The sequence below is a fragment of the Etheostoma cragini genome, chromosome 9, assembly GCF_013103735.1.
Source record: "Etheostoma cragini isolate CJK2018 chromosome 9, CSU_Ecrag_1.0, whole genome shotgun sequence".
Classification (NCBI taxonomy): domain Eukaryota; kingdom Metazoa; phylum Chordata; class Actinopteri; order Perciformes; family Percidae; genus Etheostoma; species Etheostoma cragini.
This window is the reverse complement of record NC_048415.1, coordinates 27,723,830-27,733,388: the sequence shown is the minus strand read 5'-3', so window position 1 is coordinate 27,733,388 and position 9,559 is coordinate 27,723,830.

Genomic DNA, 9,559 nt, shown 5'->3' with positions numbered 1-9,559 from the left:
ACAGGACCAGTTGTCTGGTCCTTCAACTTCAACATGCTGTATTTTGCTCTCAGTATGAGTAAGAGTGATAGTAGACTTGTTTAATTAGAATACTGTTATACTATTATATCCTTTGCAGAAAGTTCCCAACACTTTTGGATTTCCCCCAAAACAGCCCTATATATCTACAAATGTTAGGTAGAAACAGGAAATGGCCGTCTTTTGGCCAGTTGAGAGGTGTGTAATTTACTTTACATTTAACAAAGGTTTTATTTTATTTGCTCACGGAACTGTAATGGATATAATATTGAAAAGACTTGGCACCTGGCTTGCTGAACCCCCCCCCCCCCCCCCCCCCCCCCCCCCCCCCCCCCCCCCCCCCCCCAGCTCTCCCCGCCTGTCAAGCAGATCGCATCTATGCTCCAGCTCTTCTCTGTAACAGAGGTGCAGCTTGGTCCAACTCGGCCCACAGCTATGCACGGAATCCTCCCCCCCCTTTTCCAACCAGATTTCTGTTTTCTCCTACATTCCCAATTCAACTGTGGAGTTTGTGTTTGCATATCACTTGACATTCTGCTCACTTAAGGTTTTATAAACCTCCCTCGTGACTGCATTATCAATAAGATAAATGTAACATGGTGGAATATACAGTATATTCAAATGTCTCAAATGCTGCAAACTGAAAAGACTCATTTCTAAGAACTGCCTTTGTCTGCTGGCTTGTAAGAAGAGGAGAAAAAAAAACTCAATACATTTTTTCCATACAACATTTGTGAAATCTTTTTTCAAAACAAAACAACACAAAACAATCCATCCATCCATCCATCCATCCATCTTCATCCGCTTATCCGGTATCGGGTTGCGGGGGCAGCATCTCTAGTAGGGGACCCTGAACTTCCCTTTCCCAAACCACACCAACCAACTCTGACTGGAGAACCCGAGGCGTTCCCAGGCCAGGTTGGAGATATAATCTCTTCACCTAGTCCTGGTTCTTCCCCGAGGCCTCCTCCTAGCTGGACGTGCCTGGAACATCTCCCTAGGGAGGTCCTCAGGAGGCCTCCTGACCAGATGCCCGAACCACCTTAACTGGCTCCTTTCGAGGCAAAGGAGCAGCAGCTCTACTCTATCTCTAAGGGAGATGCCAGCCATCCTCCAGAGGAAACTCATTTCGGCCGCTTGTACCCTGGATCTCGTTCTTTCGGTCATGAAGCCTTCATCACCATAGGTGAGGGTAGGAACAAAAATTGCCCAGTAGATCGAGAGGTTTGCCTTCTGGCTCAGCTCCCTTTTTGTCACAGCAGTGCGATAAATGCAATGTAATACCGCACCCGCTGCTCCGATTCTCCGACTTATCTCACGTTCCATGGTCCACGGTGAGTGCTGAAGGTCACAGACCGATGACAGCAGCGATGTGATCCCGAGCCCACCGAACTGCAACCCCTCCCCGCCCCAACTACGCCTCAATATCCTGTCCATAAATATTACAAACAGGATTGGTGACAAAGCGCCGCCTTGGCGGAGGCCAACCCTCACCTGTAACAAGTCCAACTTACTGCCGAGAACCTGGACACAGCTTTCACTTTGGTCCTACAGTGATTGGATGGCCCTGAGAAGGGACCTCCTCCTATACTCCCACAGCACCTCCTACAGGACCCGGTCATGCCTTCACCAGATCCACAAAACACATATAGACTAGTTGGGCATTCTCCCAGACTCCCTCTAAGATCCTTGTGAGAGTGAAGATCTGATCCGTTGTTCCACAACCAGGACGGAATCTGCATAGTTCCTCTTCTATCCGAGGTTCAACTATCGGTCGAACACTCCTTTCCAGCCCCTCGGAGCACCTTTACCAAGGAGGCTGAGAAATGTACCCCTATATTGGCACACACCCTTTGGTCCCCCTTTTTGAAGAGGTGAACCACCCCGGTCTGCCACTTCTTAGGCACTGTCCCAGACTTCTACGCAATGTCAAAGAGGCTTGACAACCAAGACATCCCCTCCACACCCAGAGCCTTCAGCATTTCTGGATTTCCCCCATCATCCTCCAGCTCTGCCTCTACCACAGAGGACGTGTCAGCTGGATTTAGGAGTTCCTCATAGTGCTTCTTCCACCACTCTATTACCTTCTCAGTTGAGGTCAACATCGTCCCATCCTTACTGTACACAGCTTGGATGATTCCTCGCTTTCCCCTCCTGAGGTGGCAAACGGTTTTCCAGAAGCACCTTGGTGCCGACCGAAAGTCCTTCTCCATGTCTTCTCAAAACTTCTCCCACACCCGCTGCTTTGCCTCTGTCACGGCAGAGGCTGCAGCCCTTCGGACCCGTCGTTACCTTGCAACTACTTCCTGTCTGCCACAACACATGCAAAAATTAAATCCCCCGCCAACACCCTGGATATTCACCCAGGAAACCTCGGGAGTGTTTTAAACCAAACCACTATCTTTTTCCTACGATTAACTAGTCTTTTTGGTGCCTAAACCTTTGGAATCATTCCATGACTCCATTACCACGGCCCCTTTGGTAGACAGTGTCCCGGCACTCTGTACCAGCTAAATACAACCAGCAAGAAATCCAACGTATCGTCCCTGGAAAATCTCACCCTGGAAATAGCATATCATAACACATTGTGCTATTCAGGCTTTTGCTGATCTGATTTTAAAAGTAGAGTAACAATGATTTGGATGAAATAGTGTGCCTGCGTATTAAAGCAGACACACCACATATTTCTTTTATATAAATGGCATGGCTGTGTTGCTTTTCAATGCCTTGTGGGTTTCGTTTTGTTGCCTCAAAGGAAACAGATGTACTTTGCAGCTGAAGCAGAGGTGCTAGTGACCCACACAGCTGAAATTGACTGAGGTTGAACAAGGCAGCTTCTCAGTGTATCATGTGGATGTGTGTGGATGAATTTAAAACAGGGCGCTGTTTGAAAAGCAAGAAACTCAATCAACTACTTGTTCGGCTATCTTGTAATTCAGCTAAACTTCAAGAACTACACCGGAGGCAACCTTTACATTGAATGATTTCTACTCCCACCCTAAAATATACTCATTTAAATCCACCTTTATTGACCTAGTAACTAAAAAACCATCAAGCAAAAATGAACACATGTTCAATCACATTTGATTTTTTTTTGGCTGTGTCATTTTGCAAATGAAGCCTAACCCTGCTTAAACTGCACCTAAATCATCCAACACAAACCCTCTAATTGCCTTTAAGTGGGCTTAATAAACAGGTCCAAAGACAAAAGAAAGACCATTATTATAAGTTTAACAGTGTGTATTATAAATACATTAACGTCATTAAACGTCGGCCTCACCCATGGGTATGCATTGCGGGAGGATTGGCCACACCACTCCTTCATACAAACATATTTAACATGATCATGTACTCCCATACACATTTAAACCCCCAAAACCAAATGTCCCAGCAGATCAAATGTTCATTCCTTTAACTTAAATACTCCGGATAAAGATGAGAAGTCCTCCTTATTGGAAAACAAAAACACAAAGATGCCAGGTGAAGCATGGCGAGACGCCGCAGTCAATAGCAGTCCCACAGGTAATTTACACAATCTCGCTACAGTCCGTTTGGCCGAAAGGATGATGCAGTAGTCCAGAGAAAAATCCCAAGCAATAATCCACCGAGAAAAAAATACTTTATCCTGCACTTGACGTCATCTGGCAAGCCTGCAAAACACCTTACTAACCAGTCTTCTTTTTCAAAACATCACCAAAATACTTATCAAAGAGATAATACACAAAAGTCAGTGCATAAACAATCCGTGATCCCATCACAGGCCTCTGATACAACAGCTTATATTGTTCACGATATTACAGTCAGGAATACTCTTGTCTTAAATTTTAATTTTAATTTTAATTTTAATTTTTTACAAGTTACGCTTGGAGTTGATGGCTCCGCTCTTAATGATTCCACTTGAATTAGCCGCTGCTGGGATAATACTCCAATCGCCTTACAAGACATTAAAAAACATTTCAACCCTTGAGTCATGTTAAGGCTCTGAACTATTGACGGTGGAAGCTGGAAGGAAAGGCATTGGTGAAGCAGGGATCAGTGAGGAGGGAGATACATTTAAATGGGTTGCCTTGATGAGAGAATGGATGTGATTGGTCTGTGACTTGTTTAAAAAAAGCCTTTTTTGTTAATCCCGGACCCTGTTAATGTGGCAATTACATTTAATTAGCCTTGTTAAGTTGTTTTGGTGGAATGTGAGTAGGTTCAAAAGTAGATTCAGTCGTGCAACAGAAAACTCAGATTGGACAGTCTAGCTAGCTCTCTGGATTTACCCTGCGGAGATCTGAGAGAAGGTTACCCATAGTCCTCATAAATTGACCAGAGTTTCAGAAAACCAACACAAAGGAAGCCCAAGGCAACGGATATCCGGCCTAAATGTGTGGCATTCTGCAGATTTTCCATTGGCAACAGAGCAATCCCGGAAGTGGAACGCCGAGGATATAGACTGGTCATTGCCAGATCCATCTCCACAGCGCTATGCTAACGCTGGAGTATAGTCCACGGTGAGCTTCAGGAGGTTGATTAAAGTGGTCAAAGCGGACCGGAACGATCTGGAACTGCTCCGGCACCTTTGATCAATAAGTATATTAATTCAACTGGCAGTTTCATATATCAGTGTTTCATACTGTAGCGGCACACCGCCATGAGTCCTGAATGAACAAGGCAACTGGCTGTGGTTAGTTCACATGTCTATAATAACAGCAGGACAGTTGAGTGTTTGGCAGGACTATCTTAACTGAATTATTTAATATAGGAAATTTAAAACAGTAACAAGATAAATAATACGATAAGATATTAACAATAATAAGTAATAAGAATAAATGACAAAAAAGCTGACAAAATTCACAGAGAAAACATTTTTTATTAAATGTAGCTGTTGTCGACTAAAACTAAACTACAACTATGTAAACTAAACTATAACTAAGTATATGAAAAACGACTTAAACCTGGGACATCGGACTGTGGTGGGCAAAGTAGACTCAGTAAAGACAAAACAAAGACTCACAAAGATACTAGAATTCATAGCAGTGGATGCAAGAAGGGGCCCATAGAGGATGCCTGTTTACGGTGTCCAAACTTTTGTGCTACGCCCCTACTAAAATAATTAATACAATAGCATTTTCATCTAAAGACTAAGGCTGAATCCCATTCCTTCCCCTTACCCTTTCCCCTTACCCCTTCCCCTAGCTTTTGGGACCTAGTGATGCCCCAATACGTATTACGACCTAGGGGAAGGGGTTTGACCAAGGGCTGTATACCCCTTGGAATCTAGTGTGGACGCGACCTCCCTTGAAAACACACAGGCATCAATGGCTGCCGCATCAACCAGAGAGACACATAAATGTAAGTACTTTCGGTTTAAATTGATTAAGAAGTTACGACAGTCTTGTTTTGTGGTCTATGCAGTCCTGTGCAAATATTCTTGCAATCATGTTCCTAACTGAAACTTTGTTTAAATCGGTAGCTTGCGCTAACGCTAATCGCTAACGCTAACGTTGATTTGCACAACAGTTCCGCATCTGTCTGCCTAGAATTGACTATACATCGCATATAAGAATTGCATTTATTATTAACGGTTTATGATACATTCGTTCTTAATTTCCACGTTGTTAAAAACATCTAAAATAGCTGCCAAAATGAACAATGGTTCATATGCTTACCGGCATGGCCAAACAAAGGAAGTCCCGAGGATAGCAGGAATGGGGCAGGCAACAGGGTATCAGAGGCTCAGTATCAACATTCTGGCAGGGAATGAGAGGAAATGGGCGTTACATACTGTGTGTATATACTGATGAGGGAAAGTGAAAACAGGTGAGAGGATGACTCAGGGTCGGGGTGACAGGGGCAGGTGGAAAAGTCTGAGGGCATCTGGTGGACCGGTAGCAAATGGCAATGCTCCCACTTCCTGCCTCGGGGAGTGTGGAGTGAGGAAGGGACAGATAGGCAGAATGTGAGAATCAATGTTAACTTTCTCCCAATATACATAAATCAAGACAATGCTTTGTCTAAATCACTGATTTACATCTCTCTCAACTCCTCTCCTGACCTTTCTGTGTCTTTGTGTTGCTTTCTTTCTCTCTCTCTCTCCCTCTCTTTCTCTCTCTCACTGAGGTATTCCATAGGGTCACTTTAACAAGGGCTAGAAGAGGCCCAGGCCTTCGCCTGTCAGACTCTGAACAAATGCCATCCCCCCTCCCCCTTTCTCTCCCTACCTCTCTGTTTCTACGTCTCTCACCCCCAGTGCCTGACCCTCTCAGCACTATCAGTCCCTCGGTTCCCTTCGAGTCGGCATGGCGTGCCGGCAGGAAACTCGGCCAAGTGGGCTTCCTGAGCGAGCAGGAGAGGAAGTACAGTAATAAGGAATAAGGAAGGGGGTGTGGGTTTAAAAATAACCCGCCTATATAAGCTGAGGCAAGAGCCCACTCTCTCTGTCTCCAACTCTCAATCTGTTCCAACGCAGCTCTGCTGCGGCCAGGAGCTTGCCTCCGCTCTCTGTTTCACACACACACACACACACACACACACAAAACATCACAGCTTTCCTGCCGTGCAGAGGAAAGTGGAGAAGTCAAAGCAGGTGTTTCCAAGAAGTTTAACAAAGACATAAACTATGTGCGCTGAGGAGAGCCACTTTATCCCCAAACAGCATGCAATAACTTTGACAGAGGGTGAAAGTCCCGTCTGTTTCCAATAAGAAATCAAGGCTCGTAGCAGAAACGCACTACTCCGATAAGCCTCAGACAACTGATACTTTTCCTCGGCACATTGTAAGCCAGGCTGAATTGATTGCATGCTGATATTAGATTAGTATGGTGCTGTGTATGCAGCATGCGGAATGAAGTCCTGCGTTTTAAGGTGTTTTAGCCAGGCTTAAAGACTCAATGGTGGTTTACCAGAGTATCACTGCTTTCAGCATGTTTTAACCACTTACAGAAGACTGGCAGTGCACTCAATGGAAGAGCATTTGTAGATAATTTCAAATGAAAACACAAGTCTATACGATACAGATTGTTTGGTCTTTGTGATTTGCATTATCTGTATCACTTTAACTCTTTAAAGGATGGTTTCAGTTTATTACTTTTATACAAAACATACAAAACGTAATTCACTTCTTGATTAAACAATTATTTGGAAATGAATGTTGAAAAGTTTCCAACACAACTTCTGCTCTGATGTTTTGTTTTGACAGACTAACCAAACCCAAAAATATATTGAATGTACATTGATACAAAACAGAGACAAGCAGGCAAACATTCCCACAATTTACATACCTAAGATCTTACAATAGCACGTACAGTTGATCAAAAACAGGACGATTTGTGCAGTGAGGGATGCTAGTGACATCCCTCACTGCACAAATCAATCCAAGAACTCTGCATCCATTACGAATCTTTGTTGTCTTAACTTGAGGAATCATACAACTGAGGATAATGGCAGTTCCTCCTTGAAGCCTTTCATGGTGCCCACACAAAAAGACAGAAGTAGTGGTGTTAAGAATGAAGAACATAGAGCTTGACATGTTCAAACACTCCCTGCTTTCACACCTCGGCACACCTGACCAATCACTGTGTAAAGTGAGTGTGATTTTTGGATTGTCAGTTGTGGAAAGGGGAGCGTGCCAATGTTCCCACAGCCCTACGTTCTCACATTTCTAAGATTGTTTTTGAAAATTAGGCCCTGTGTTACCAATGTTTCTTTTTCATGAATTTGTGTCAGATTGAATCCCCCTTTCTCCCAATTTGTGATTTAAGAAAAATAACATTTCTAAGATTTTAAGAAGAAAAGCAGTTGGGGTTTGGGGACATAGGGCTAACCCCATGGAAAGTTGTCTTACAGCTAGCACACACTGACGCGTAAACGTATAGCAGCGTAACGGGCGTGCAGAATACCGTGTGCGTAGTGTCCGTTGAGGTCCACGCGCTGCAGCGATGGGTTCAGCCTCTCCTCTTCTACCTGCGTGATACACGACCGTATGTTTCAAGTCAGGCAGGTAATCACATACAGGAAGCTGACAGTGCAGCTAGTCCCGCTTTGCCAGACCCTCCTTCGGCGCACTTTGGAGTCCACACAGCTACTCCACATAGCATTCTGGGATGGGAGGAAAACATGCTCTCATAAACCAATTAAAATTGTCATGGGGGGTGCTAAACCCCGCACAGAGCCGCTGCTAAATACTCTTGCAAGAGAAACTCGGATTGGACAGGTTGTCTAGCTAGCTGTCTCAATTTACCATGCAGATATCTGAGGAGCAGTCAATGATAATTCTCAGAATTTAAAATTCCATAACAAAGAAAGCGGAAGGATACGGAAAATACATGCATCCGGCGGAATTTCTTGCAGCACCGGAGCAATCCTGGAAGTGGAACGCGAAGGATATGGACAGCTGGATAATTGTGCAGCTGGATAATTTACCAAAATAAACTCATTTCAAAATAAAACACCTATGTTCATGGTGATTTTATAACACTCCTTAAAGCGAGACATGCGATCAGGCACACAAGAGAGAGAGAGACCGACGGAAGGACAGAGAGAGCGATATACACACACACACACACACACACAGCCACAGCCACATATTACCACAGTTTTCCCCACTCATCCTGTCTCTTTCTATTGGAGAGAGAGAGAGCAGGGAGAATCAATGGGTTCCTGACACTAAACTAACGTTACATGCATGTCCTATGTTTGCAGGAAGCATTTTGTTACCAGGTCAAAAATCTAAAGGTCAATTTTAGGCTGGTCTCGCTTTCCTCCTCCAAAGCACGCTTAAGGAGGGTCTAGCTTTTCTACATAGCATTCAGGGATGGGAGGAACAAGATCTCTGGTTTAATGGCGTTCCTTTTAACCAATCAGAATCTTCATGGGCGGCGCTAGGCTCCTTACAGAGCCGCTGCAAAACAGTCGTGCAACAGAAATCTCAGATTGGACAGTTAACCATAGTCCTCAATCTTCAAGGATATTGACTAATAAGCTAACACACATAACGTTGGAAATAACAGTGTCAGGATCCCAGAGTCTTCCCATTCTCCCTGCTGATTCCTTTTATCTGTTTCTACATTTGTCTTCTTAAAAGCTCAGTTTTTTGGATTGGCAGCTTAAAAAAACTTACTTTATGGGATCTTTATATTGTTGGTACTGAATATCAGCATATAGCAGCCTTAAGGCATTTGCTAGTCTGTGGTTTGCTAGTAGACGAAAATGACAAGGAGGCCTGCAATAAAAGTCAATGCAGACCAGAGAGTTCTTTTCCCCTCCAATGGGGGGCAGGACTTAAATGGGCTCTATCTTGCCATGATCTCCCAGGGAAATGTGCCTTCTGGCGCCTTTTTGCAAGTCTATTTGCAACTGTTGACATTACAAAGTTATTAGGTTCAACCATTAAGTGTGCTGACAGACGATAGTGTCAAATATGTAAATCAGTCGAGGCTGACATCATGACATGCTGAAAAATAGTATGTGCAGTACTTGCCTAGCTGCGACTTACTGACTCCATAGTAACAGGGCTGGACTGGTTTAGAATCAAATTAAACATTTGATTTGATTA